The sequence below is a fragment of the Ascaphus truei genome, chromosome 8 (assembly GCF_040206685.1).
Source record: "Ascaphus truei isolate aAscTru1 chromosome 8, aAscTru1.hap1, whole genome shotgun sequence".
NCBI classification, from domain to species: domain Eukaryota; kingdom Metazoa; phylum Chordata; class Amphibia; order Anura; family Ascaphidae; genus Ascaphus; species Ascaphus truei.
In genome coordinates this window covers 5,079,894-5,092,723 of record NC_134490.1, presented here as the reverse complement: position 1 = coordinate 5,092,723, position 12,830 = coordinate 5,079,894, and the positions used below count along the sequence as shown (strand labels likewise).

The following is a 12,830-nucleotide window of genomic DNA, read 5'->3' as shown; positions in this document are numbered from 1 at the left end:
CTGAGGCGCGCTCCCCGCTCAGCACTGAGCCCCTACAGCCGCAATTAGAGCGGCTTTAGTAGGGGCTCACCTGCGCTTCCGCGCGCTTGCGGAAGCGCAGGTCTTGGGGGAATTTAAAATTCCCCCGCTTGCCGGCGAGACAGGCCGGTCACGTGAGCGGTTCGCCCAATGAGGGCGAACCAGCTCCGTGATGTCACTGGCCCGCCCCCGGCCAGTGACGCGCCCAGCCCCCTGACGGTCTGTCCCCCTTCTACCCCGATCCATGTCTCGTGTGTGTGTGTGTATGTGTGTGTATGTATATGCATATGTGTGTGTGTGTGTGTGTGTGTGTGTGTGTGTGTGTGTGTGTGTGTGTGCCTTTGTGTGTGTGCCTTTGTGTGTGTGCCTTTGTGTGTGTGCCTTTGTGTGTGTGCCTTTGTGTGTGTGCCTTTGTGTGTGTGCCTTTGTGTGTGTGTGTGTGTGTGTGCCTGTGTGTGCCTGTGTGTGTGTGTGTGTGTGTGTGTGTGTGTGTGTGTGTGTGTGTGTGTGTGTGTGTGTTGTGTGTGTGTGTGTGTGTGTGTGTGTGTGTGTGTGTGTGCCTTTGTGTATGCATGTGTGTGTGTGTGTGTGTGTGTGTGTGTGTGTGTGTGTGTGTATGTGTATGCGTGTGTGCGCGTGTGTGTGTGCGTGAATATATTTATCAAAGTTGCACAATGTTAATAAATAATTTATTCTCACAACATGTCTTTTTTTTTAATTTTTAAAATATTATATAATACACACACACACACACACACACACAACACACACACACACGTTCCCCAGTGACACACACACTGACAGCTACCAACACACACAGTGATACCCGCCTCCCAAGCGCTTGCTGTCTCCTCTGTAAGGACAGCAAAAAGCTCCAGGTAGAGCGAGCGGCAGCAAGCGAGAGCGAGCAAGCGCCAAACATGGCCAAGGCCTAACACAGCACATCCCGTGTAACGAGGTGACCAGAACATGCGCACAAGCCTCGCTGCGGTATAACGGCAAAGTGTCCGTGTGCTGGACGGATTCAATGCCCCACTGAATGTATGCCAGCACTGCGATGGGATGAAAGCGCTCAGTGCTGTAACACTGCTCTGCCATTTGTACCAGTTTTTTGTCCTAGTGAAATATTTGCTGAACAGGTTGGCAAAAATTGGGCCCGAAAGCCGAAACTCTAGAAAGCCCGGTTCTAAATCTCACGTAATATAAAGGTACGTACGGCTTCCATTAAAGCCTCATCAGGTGATCAAACCGGACGGACGCGTTTGTGCCGCACAATTCCAACGCTGCCGTGATAACGATATAAGGCAGGCTTCGGGAAATCACCATTTCCAAGGTTTTACATTGACATTTTTCCAAAATAAGGAACCATTGATATAATTGTGACCAGGATGTCAAAGATAAAGCAAAATAAAATCTATTACACAATGTGCGACTGTGTCTTTGGTGGAGAAATCTTGACTTGTTTGTGAGCCGCCACCTAGCTTGTAAGGCTGCGGCCCCGCTGGCGCTGACCACGCTCCTGCTTGAGAGCGGTGACTTCACCAGCTCTCCAAGCATGAGCACCGGGTGTCCTGGCTATTTTGCAAGTGTGCACGTGGGGGGGTTGGAGGGGTGGGGGGGGGGCGTTGCGGGCAAGTTGAGCACGCAGGAAAGTAAAACATTTTCGTTTACTCAAGCTCCAAGCTTGAGTGAGCGTGCGTGCCCGAGCGCACCGCGTGAGCGGGGACTTGCCCATATACATTTATGCAACTAAAAGTGGCAAGCACCGCATGCTCAGCGCGGTCAGCACCAGCGGGGCCGCAGTCTAATTCTTATTGCCAGAGAGGCCCCATGCCAGTTGCCAGTCTCAGTAGGGGAATGGGATATGGGGTATGGGGCATCTTAAATGGTTCAGTTCCTCAAGTAGACTTTTCTTCTGTTAAAAAAAAAAAAAACATAGGACATCATAAATGTTCAAGCCTCTTCTTTTGTTGTTCTGTAGAAGTCACTAGTAGTATTCATACCTCCTTGAATGTGCAATCTCTGATGCTGGGTTTCAAATACAAAATAAACACTTTATTTTTAACGCCATCTGCACTTATTGTGCCCTTCCTTTTTAAGCTCTGCCACTCCTGTGTGCATGTACTGTATGTGGATTTGGGGGTCAATAAAATGACTACAGTTATTTCCCATAAAGTAAGACTTTGCGGGCTCATGTTAGGTTATTTGTATGGAGGATTTCAAAGTAAAGTAGTTTGCATTTTTTTATCTGAAGGGAGCAAAATACTTGTTATATGGTTATTTACACCCTCTAGAAATACCCGGAATACACAAGAGGTGTCTCAAAGCATTGGGCAAAAAAAAATTTTTTTTAAACAAATCACCATTTACAAAAAGAAAAAAACTGCATACGAAAAGTTTAAACAAGTGTTTTTCAAATAGACCAGTGTTTATCAACTGGGGTTCCCCGGGAATCCCCTAAAGGTTTCCTGCAATTTTCAGGTCATTTGAAAATTGTATCAAATACAGAAGAATTTACAATGCATCTGATCTTAGACACATTATTAGAGAGGGTTGGGGTTCCTTACAATGCATCTGATCTTAGACGTGCTATTAGAGAGGGATGGGGTTCCTTACAATGCATCTGATCTTAGACACATTATTAGAGAGGGTTGGGGTTCCTTACAATGCATCTGATCTCAGACGTGCTATTAGAGAGCGTTGGGGTTCCTTGCAATGCATCTGATCTTAGACACATTATTAGAGAGGATTGGGGTTCCTTACAATGCATCTGATCTCGGACACGCTATTAGAGAGGGTTGGGGTTCCTTACAATGCATCTGATATCAGACGCGCTATTAAAGAGGGTTGGGGTTCCTTACAATGCATCTGATCTCAGATACGCTATTAGAGCGGGTCGGGGGTTCCTTACAATGCATCTGATCTCAGATGCGCTATTAGAGCGGGTCGGGGGTTCCTTACAATGCATCTGATCTCAGACACGCTATTAGACAGGGTTGGGGTTACAAAGAATTTCACAATATAATTATAGGGTTCCTTCACCAAGAAAAATGTTGAAACCCACTGAAATAGACTATCTGGATTTCACCTTTAAAACTGCACCTGAGGTGGCTGCACGGCTACACCAGTGAAAACCTATACACCACCGGTAAATATCCGAGCAGCGTTATGACATACCACAGATGTAGCCAGCCTCCCTGTTCCCCCAGGTGACACAATGTATCTCGTTAGAACGCAGAACACCAAAGTTTCCATAGACTTAGTGTAGAATATCAGGTCACCTGGAGAGAACCAGGAAGCTGCTACATCTGTATGTAATAATTCCAACTACAAGACAAGAATGTTACAAATTAAATGACCATCCCACGGCGGCCACAACACACCACAAACGCGCCACAAACGCGCCACTTCTCACCCCTGGCTCAATATCATTTCTTTTTTCAACAAAAATAAATATTCAGGAAGTTTCAGATTTTCTGCCCTTTTTGGGAGAAGTTCACTCTGGACTTGCACTAAATGCAAACGAAACAAAGCTTATGTATTAATCAAGGGGGCTTAAAAACAGGTGGGATCCTCCTGCAGAAAATAAACAGACTGGAACGCTGGAATCTTTGGGTTTAACCCTTTTGCACCCAGGGGAAGCTGTGGGAGTGACAGGTTTGGAGAAGAGTTTGGTCACACAGATGTAAGGTGATTCCTGACAATTCTGTAATCCTTATGCAAACGTTACTCCATCACCTTAATCACACTCAGCACTTCAGTTTGTCCAACAGAAAGCCCCCACAGTTAATACGTTTAACACTTCTGCAATGGCTCAGCTGATCCCCTCAAATGATGTTCACCACCTTATCCCTGTAATTGAACCCACGACATGGCAGGGAAAGAAGATACTCATGTCCAAGTATCCTTCCTGGTAACAAATTCTGAAATGAATCAATACAGTCAAATATGCAAAGCACCTAAGGGGTTGTGAGGATTTATTTGACGGTGATGGAAACCCAATGCCTGTAAAACAACAGGACTATCCGTATTCAAGAGTGGCACACAGAGGGGTCATGAACCCCTAAGCTTCCCGAAAATGTTAACCACTTCAGTGCTAAGGGGGTAAGCAAGTCCGGTTGGAACCTCCACTGCCCAACTCAAAGAGCAGCAAAGTGACACCGGATGAGAATGACTCTCGTGTTACGTATTACTGAGGGTCAGAGGGCAGTAAGATCTGGTAAAGGGGTAGCCAACGCCAGTCCTCAAGAGCTGCTAGCAGGTCAGGTTTTCAGGATATCCCTGCTTCAGCATAGGTGGCTCAATCAGTGACTCAGTCGAAAACTGAGCCACTGATTGAGCCACCTGTGCTGAAGCAGGCTTTTTGACGGAGCTTCTGATCGAGCCACCTGTTAAAAACCTGACCTGTTGGTAGCTCTTGAGGACCGGTGTTGCCCACCCGAAACCTAGTAACGTACAGTATGGCTGACTGTATGAGCCTGACCAGTTTCTGGCTCCATTTCCTCTGAATGAGAAGAGTGAGCTGCTACAGTAGTTCTTGGGGATTTTAACTTCAATTGGCTTGACCCTAAAAACCACAAAATCCAGATACAAATCAAATCGCTTAACCTATCGCAACTCATTTCCCAATCCACACGGACAAACCTGAAATCGCACAACCATTCCTTGCTAGACTGGATTCTCTCCTCAAACCCCAGCAGAATCCAATCCTCTGGCATCCTTCCTGACATTTTCAGTGACCATGCAATAGTCTGTGTAAGGAAAATTTTAATTCCCGACCCTGATTCTGCGCTTGACTATTTCCAATCCGAGTTCTTAAAACTCTGATACCCATGCTCCACTACGCAAAATAAGGGTACGGAGTGCCCACCTTCCATGGGTTACACCTGACCTTATAGCACTCTACCAGTTTAGGGATGCCTTGTGGAAAAACCACAAAGTAACTGGCACTACCAAGGATCTCAATCACTACAGATGCATGCGGAACATGTGCACAAGGCAAACAAGGCACGCAAAAGCACAATATTACTCTGACAATCTCATCCAGAATACATTAAACCCAGCTAACTTCTGGAAGGTTATAAACAACATATTCCAGCCTTCTAACCATCAACAGCCAAGTAATATCACTAAGGGGGATATTACTCTGACAAACCCCACCGACATTGCAAATGCATTCAATGATTACTTTGTGGGGTGTGCTACTAAGTCATTAGCGAAACGCAGCCCAAACCACAAACCTGAATCTCATCCTGGGAGTGCCCACATAGCCCCACCCCCTCCCAACACTGCCCACAACTTTCAATTTGGCCCAGTATCCGAAGAGGAGATTACACAAGCGCTCCTCAAATTAAAACTAAGCAGCCAATGTGGACCTGACTTACTACAATCTAGGTTCCTACGACTTGGTGCCCCAGCCATTGCAAAACCAATTGCTTCCATGGTCAACTCTATCCTGTCTGCAGGCCATATCCCTAAGACCTGGAAAACTGCTACAGTTGTCCCAATCTTCAAAAGTGGGGACAAAAACACTGTCTCAAACTACAGGCCAATCTCCCTTCTCCCAATACTATCCAAAGTCATGGAAAAACGTGTCCACTCCCAACTAGGCGATTTCTATACCAAGACAAATTTCCCTAGCCAATTCCAATCTGGCTTTCGCCCCAAACACTCCACCGTAACTACCCTGCTAAAAGTTTGCAATAAAATCCAGTGTGGAATGGAACGGGGACAACTCACTGGTGCAATATTCCTAGATTTTGCAAAGGCTTTTGATACTGTTGATCATGCTATCCTGCTTAACAAACTCCATAGCTCTGGAATAGGGAAGCATGCTTTAAACTGGTTTCAGTCCTACCTATCAGGTAGATCCCAACATGTGTCCATCTCAGGCTCTAAATCCAACCCCCTGGATATCACCTGTGGTGTCCCGCAAGGCTCTGTTCTGGGGCCCCTACTCTTCTCTGTGTTCATTAATGATCTTCCCACAGCTTGTAAGGAAGCCTCAATACACATGTATGCAGATGACACAATCCTATATGCACACAGCCATAGCCTCTCCGACCTCTAACACATACTTCAGTCTGACTTTTTGAGACTCGAAAACTGGATTTCCCAAAACAAACTGTTTTTAAACACTGACAAGACTGTAACAATAGTATTTGGGACCAAGACTACATTTTTAAAGCTTCCAGTGACTGAGCTCCAGATCAGAACCAACGCTAACACCACCCTAACCCCTGTCACTAGTTTAAAATACCTGGGCATATGGTTTGACTCCCACTTAACATTCGGGATGCACATTGATACCCTGACATCCAAAACCTATGCCAAACTAGGTGTACTTTACAGGAACAAATCCTCCCTTAACCTGCTGGTCACAAAGTATATTGCACAGCAGATGCTAATGCCAATTATCGACTATGGAGACATAATATATGGCTCGGCACCCCAAACCCACCTTAGCAATCTTGACACCCTCTACAATTCAATTTGTCGTTTCGTTCTCCAATGCAACTACAACACACATCACTGCGAAATGCTCAAAGAACTAGATTGGTCATCACTCGAGTCTAGGCGCAAAGTTCACCTTTCCTGTCTTGCCTTCAAATACTTTCTGGGCAAGCTACCCAGCTACCTGAACAAGCTCCTCACCCCTACCACACGCAGCACTTATCCTCTGAGATCAGTCTCCAAAAGACTGTTCATGGTCCCAAGGCTCAGCAAAGTATCTGGCCGTTCCTCCTTCTCTTACCGTGCACCCCAAAACTGGAACAACCTACCGGAGACTCTCACATCCATCACCAGTTTAAGTTCTGTCAAAACTAAGGCTGTCTCACATTTTAATCTGATCTGTAACTGTTTCATACGCCTATAATATATATTATCTAAACTGTGCATCCAATGTATTGTATATAATGTATCCCCTGCTCATTTACGTAACTGTATTTGTAACCATGTATTATTTGTCATATTAACTATGCCCAGGACATACTTGAAAACTGTATTACTTCCTGGTAAAACATTTTATAAATAAAAATAAATAAATTGGGAATTAAAAGTTAAAAGATCAACTTCCCTTCACCCCTTTAAAGATGCAGTATCCGTTCCTCCAAGCTCACGTCATACAGAACAGTGCATTGTGGGTCTTCGTTTCCCAGTGGTCTTGCTTAAGAGATATCATACCATCCCGTCTCTAATACCCAGTCATTATTATACGTCACTGCCAGTGCGCACACAGCTGTACAGACGTGACCCCCATAAAAGGACACCCCATTATAACACAGAACGTCAGCGTTTCCACAGAATTCAACAGCCGCGTCGGCGCAGAATATCACAATGTATTGCACCGTAACACTAGAGGGGGCATTGAAGCTGCGACATCTTGTATGTCACGACATAACGCACGCGCAATGAATCCTCGCCATTCGCCCACGCAGTCACATCTCCAGTATCTCAGGCACTGGATATATCAGCCCACGGCTTTCCGCTGCCACACCTTAATGCTCCGGGCACCATATTTCCTTGCGTTGTAGATATTGAGCGGGCTAAAGGTGTACTATACGTGAGGTCATTTCTACACGAGGCACCCGCATATTCTGCAGAGCACGGAAATTGGGGGGACACGCAGCCGCGTTATTTTAATAAATGAAAAACACATTGATTATAGCGGGGCGGCCAACTCCAGTCTTCAAGAGCCACCAACAGGTCAGGTTTTCAGGATAGCCCAGCTTCAGCACAGACAGCCTCAGAATAAGCCTGTGCTGAAGCAGGGATATCCTGAAACCCTGACCTGTTGGTGGCTCTTGAGGACCCTTGGATTACTATATTCATAAGAGAGACCTCGCTCCAGTCTTGTACACAGGCGATCAGCATGCAGTGTCCCCCTATCCTCCCCCTTTCTGCAGCCCCCCAAAGTAACCTCTTTCCCCCTCCGCCTGCACACCCCCACCTCCTGCTTCTCCTCTGTTTGTGAAGTCTCAGGAAATACCACAGCTCACATTCCAGCCCCACACCAGTGAAAAGCGCCCATGTGACCTGCAAGGACCTGCTTTTCTCACACACAGAGAGAGACAAGAGAGGGGAGGAGGGGAGAGGAACATTTAATTCCAGGAGCACAGGGATCCGGCACCTCCCTCCTACCCCTGCAGTTTTTTTGGTGAGCAGATTCATTTCTTCCCTGGGATCAGTGGCGAGTGGCACCCAGCCCTGACACCCAGCCCTACACCCGGCCCTGACGAGCCTTCCATGATCTGACCAACATAGCTGCATTCTTCCAAGCCATTTCAGGCCAATGTGCTGTCCTCCTCTGTGAAGCGTTAAAGGTCAACCTATACTCTCTACAGCAGTGAAAAGGTTAAGTTGCACTTACTAGATTGAAAAAATGTTGTACCTTTTTATATACACACACACACACACACACACACACACACACACACACACATACACACACACAGTCCCTGCCCCGTGGAGCTTACAATCTATGTTTTTGGTGCCTGAGGCACAGGGAGATAAAGTGACTTGCCCAAGGTCACAAGGAGCTGACACCGGGATTGAACCAGGTTCCCCTATTCCGCACTCAGTGCCAGCCAGTGTCTTTCCTCCCTGATCCGCTGCTTCTCAGCGCGGCGTAAACGCGATTCTGGAGTCGGCGTCAACAACTTTGTGGAAAACTTTTTTTTTTTTTTATGGCAAACTCGTTAAATGGAAAGTGAAGGCAAATTCTCAGGTGCAAATTTACCCTCAATTAAAGCAGCGACCCACCCTAACTAACCCCCCGTTATTTACAGGATGGAAAAAGCGGGGTCCTGAAGAGTTGAACCGCACTGTTTCCAGCTCCACGGGCCCCGAGATACTCACAGCTGAAGTTGCCCGTATTACTTCCTGGTTTATAAGGGGGATTTAAATAGCCGGCCAATAGGAAGCTACAACCGATGTTGCGGCTTTCCTATTGGCCCGATATTCGGCAGCCATTTTGTATCCCCTGGTGGGAGATTTAACAAGTGTTAATGTCCCAGTAACTATCCTCGGGAACCAAGGGGCCCCCAGAACAGAGAACCTCAGCGATTTCCATCCTGAAAATATAATGGGGGGAGGGGCGGCGTGTAACAAAAATTAAACTGGCAATGGGAACGATTTATTTAAGAGTTCAGGCTATAGCCTCTATTTAATAGGTTATCAAGCTGCATCCCCGGGCTCGGGGAATGATCCGCTGCATTCAAATGACGGGGTCTGGAACAGGGGCGGGCAACTCCAACCTCAAGGGCCAAAAACAGGTCAGGTTTTCAGGATATCCCTGCTTCAGCACAGGCGGCTCAATCAGTGGCTCGAAGCAGGCTCTTTGACGGAGCTACTGATCGAGCCATCTGTGCTGAAGCAGGGATATCCTGAAAACCTGACCTGTTGGTTGCTTTTGAGGACTGGAGTTGCCCGCCCTTGATTTAGTAACGTGTGGCTACTGGGGAATGAAAAGTGAAATGACCAACTGCCCTTCACCTCTTTATAAAGATACAGTACCCGTTACGTCGAAGACTGAACCACCTGGGCTGAAGCAGGGATATCCCAAAAACCTGGCCTGTTGATTGGCCCTTGAGGACTGGAGTTGGCCGCCCCAGGACAAAAATCTTCCCCCGGCTCGGGAAAGACAGATTCACAGCATGTTGAACAAAGGCCAAAGTTGTAACATGAACTGGAGGACGTACTTTGAATCCTTGAACAGTTTGTAATCCTAACTGGGAGTTTACACGCGGAATTGGCTTCAAGTACCAGCTCCCACCTTAACCCCTTTCCTGCCAGAGACCAGCCACCCACCTGGCAGCGGAGGGGTTAAGGAGAAGCAGCGCCTCACCTGCATGTGCCGGTAACGGTTTCCCGCAGGCAGGGCTGCGCTGTGCTCCCCGCCGCCCTTTCACTTGTCTAGATCCATCGTCCTAAAGTCAGAGAAGAAAAGAATAAAAGAGAGAAGGTTCAGGAACAGGGAGCTCTAGCATGCGACAGGTTCTAGGTTAGATCTAGAGCAGGAGTGGCCAACTCCGGTCCTCAAGGGCCACCAACAGGTCAGGTTTTGCAAACTATCCCTGCTTCAGCCAGGTGGCACAATCAGTGGCTCAGTATTTGACTCCAGTCCTCAAGGGCCACCAACAAGATATCCCAGCTTCAGCACAGGTGGCTCAATCAGTCCCTGCTGCAGCATCAGTGGCTCAGTCTTCAACCGAGTCACTGATTGAGCCACCTGTGCTGAAGCTGGGATATCCTGAAAACCTGACCTAAACTATGCTTTCTGTTAAACCGATGCCGTTTTTCGAGCAGCCCGTACCATTTCCTGTGTGTATGCTGCTGGTTCTGGTTGAGCCTTCCAGAAAATAGCCATCTTCCCGACCACAATAATGAGTCCACTCGATTTTGATATTTAGGACGGCTGCGTTTCTGAAGAGATCAATGCCTCTCATACCAATAGCAAAGCGGTAGCTATTTTAGGACTGGAGCTGGATATTTTGGGATGATTAGGAGCCCGGGGGTAACCTCAGTCTTGAGGGTGTCGCTGTTCTTCTTCCATGTATTTTTAGTCAACGTGCAAATTTGCATCAATATATTATCAGGCAACAATCCTGCTAAACTTTGATGGCACGTGGCACGTGGACACGCGCGCGCCACCAAAAGATACATTCTTACCCCAAATCAGCGTTCTGCTACACACACACCACACAAAGTGTCCAACTGGAAATAAGTGGCATTTACAACCCGAATTTTAAAGCTGCAGACCAAGCAATATCCTACATGTGTTTTTTAAAATAAATCAGTTCTGCATTTTGAGAAAATACTCGTAGCATTTTTTTTAAACCCAAAGTCACATCCCCTTCCTCTTCTGAAACAGGCTCTGGCACACCCCTTTTTGAGCCCTGCCCCCTCTCTAGCAGTGCACCAATGATATCTAGTGACTGCCTGGTCACATGATCTTCCCCACTGAACTTTTACATCTTTGGTCCTCTTCTGCTGCACTGAGAGCCATGTAGTGAACCCCCTCCAATCGATCACAGAAGAACGGATCTTTGTGCAACTTCGCTAATTAATTACCATTGGGTGGATTGTACTGATGCGCATATTAAAGGGGGGAAACAAATTTTAAAAATAAAAACAAAAACCGGCAGCTTGGACCCCTGCTTTAAGAAACCTCAAAATCAATCGACTTCTAGTGTTTAGTGCTAAGGAATGTGACTGTGTAAAGGGACGTTCAATGCTGGCCGTCTCCTCTCCCAGAATCCACTGCTCGCCTCATCAGTTTATTGGCTCTTTCTTTCAAGTGAGGGCAGTGACCTCATCAGACTGGAATTAAGGCGTCACGTGATTCTGTCCGCCATGCTGTTCTCTCCCAGACAGTAAGGAGGGAAGATCCCTTTTTTTAATTTTGGAGGGGTTGGCAAGGAATTTAAAATGCAATGCGCAGAGCGCTGCTCCGGAAGTGGCGGTATATAATGCGTGGGTCTCACATAATGGCGAACACGAGATCAATTTGAAAAGCAAGTTTATCAAGCAAAAATAAACCCATTTGAAAAGAAAAACAACAACAACAACAACCTAAGAAGAAAGGAAATGACGGAGATAAATCAGTAATAACAAGTTGTGCTATTCAGTCTCAAGGTGAATATGCAGAATAGATGGAGCGATCCAACGAATGTCCAGGAAATCATTGCTTTCATTTCTCACGGTGAAAAAACACGTTTTCACTGCATGTGCTAGGCCAGGGGGGCTCAACTCCACTCCTCAAGACCCCACCAACAGGTCAGGTTTTTAGGATATACCAGCTTCAGCACAGGTGGCTCAATCAGAGGCTCAGTGAGCCACTTGTGCTGAAGCAGGGACTGATTATGCCACTTGTGCTGAAGCTGGGATATCCTAAAAACCTAACCTGTTGAGGGTGGAGGGGGGTGGGGCTTGAGGACTGGAGTTGAGCCCCCCTGTTCTAGGAGATAATTCTAGGAGAAAGCTGCGGAGATTTTTTGCAATATTCGCATGCCGCATTTGGAAAGTTTCGCAGGGGGCGGCAGAGTTTCCTTCAGCCCGCGCCCTCCGATAACCCCGCGGTCCCCTACTATACACAGGTAAAAAAAAGGAAACAAAAGTGCATTTATACACAAGTATTTGTTGTTTTAAAAGTACAATACCCCACTGCAGTTTTCCCTCCAGATAATTACAGGGAATCATCAAAGCACTAACACGCTAAATACATGTATAAAGATATACACATGTATGTACATATGTTTACACACCTATATAAACACAATCCAGGAATGGGGGGGGGGGGGTTCATTGGAGCAGGGGGGGGGGCTGCTTGTAGACCAACTCCAGTTCTCAAGGGCTATCAACAGGTCCTGTTTTCAGGAGATCCCTGCTTCAGCACAAGTGGCTCAATCAGTCCTTGCTTCAGCACAGGTGGCTCAATCAGAGCCTCAGTTTGACTGAGCCACCTGTGCTGAAGCAGGGACATCCTGAAAACCTGACCTGTTGGTAGCCCTTCAGGACTGGAGTTGGCCCTGTTGTAGACGCACCGGGAGAGCCGCCCCTCCCCCCGCCGCTGTATAAATGCTGAAGCATGATTTCCCAGTAACACTGACAGGAACCCGGAGACAGCTTAATGTTCCCCTTCCAGAAAGTTAAGGGGGACGGATATCGGCAGGGTAACGGTTACCCAGAGCAGATCTCCCCAAACAAAGCTTCCATTGTTACACTGGAGCCTTGAAACTATAACCCAGCACATTAGCAGCGGGAAGCTAGAGAAGTGCAGAGTATCTCTACAGCAAGCTGCCAACAGCTTG

At 47.0% G+C, this 12,830-nt stretch overlaps 1 protein-coding gene across 8 annotated transcripts in view; it reads right to left on the bottom strand.

The window, feature by feature from the left end:
* ZMIZ1 (zinc finger MIZ-type containing 1) overlaps window positions 1-12,830 on the bottom strand; it is a 277,132-nt gene that overhangs the window by 127,113 nt on the left and 137,189 nt on the right. Inside the window, exon 3 of one of the 8 annotated variants that reach the window (XM_075610373.1) lies at window positions 9,866-9,947. The exons of the other annotated variants lie outside the window; for them this stretch is intronic. The gene's annotated coding sequence lies outside the window, so the exon portion shown is untranslated. The remainder of the gene's footprint in view (window positions 1-9,865; window positions 9,948-12,830) is intronic. 8 annotated transcript variants of the gene reach the window in all.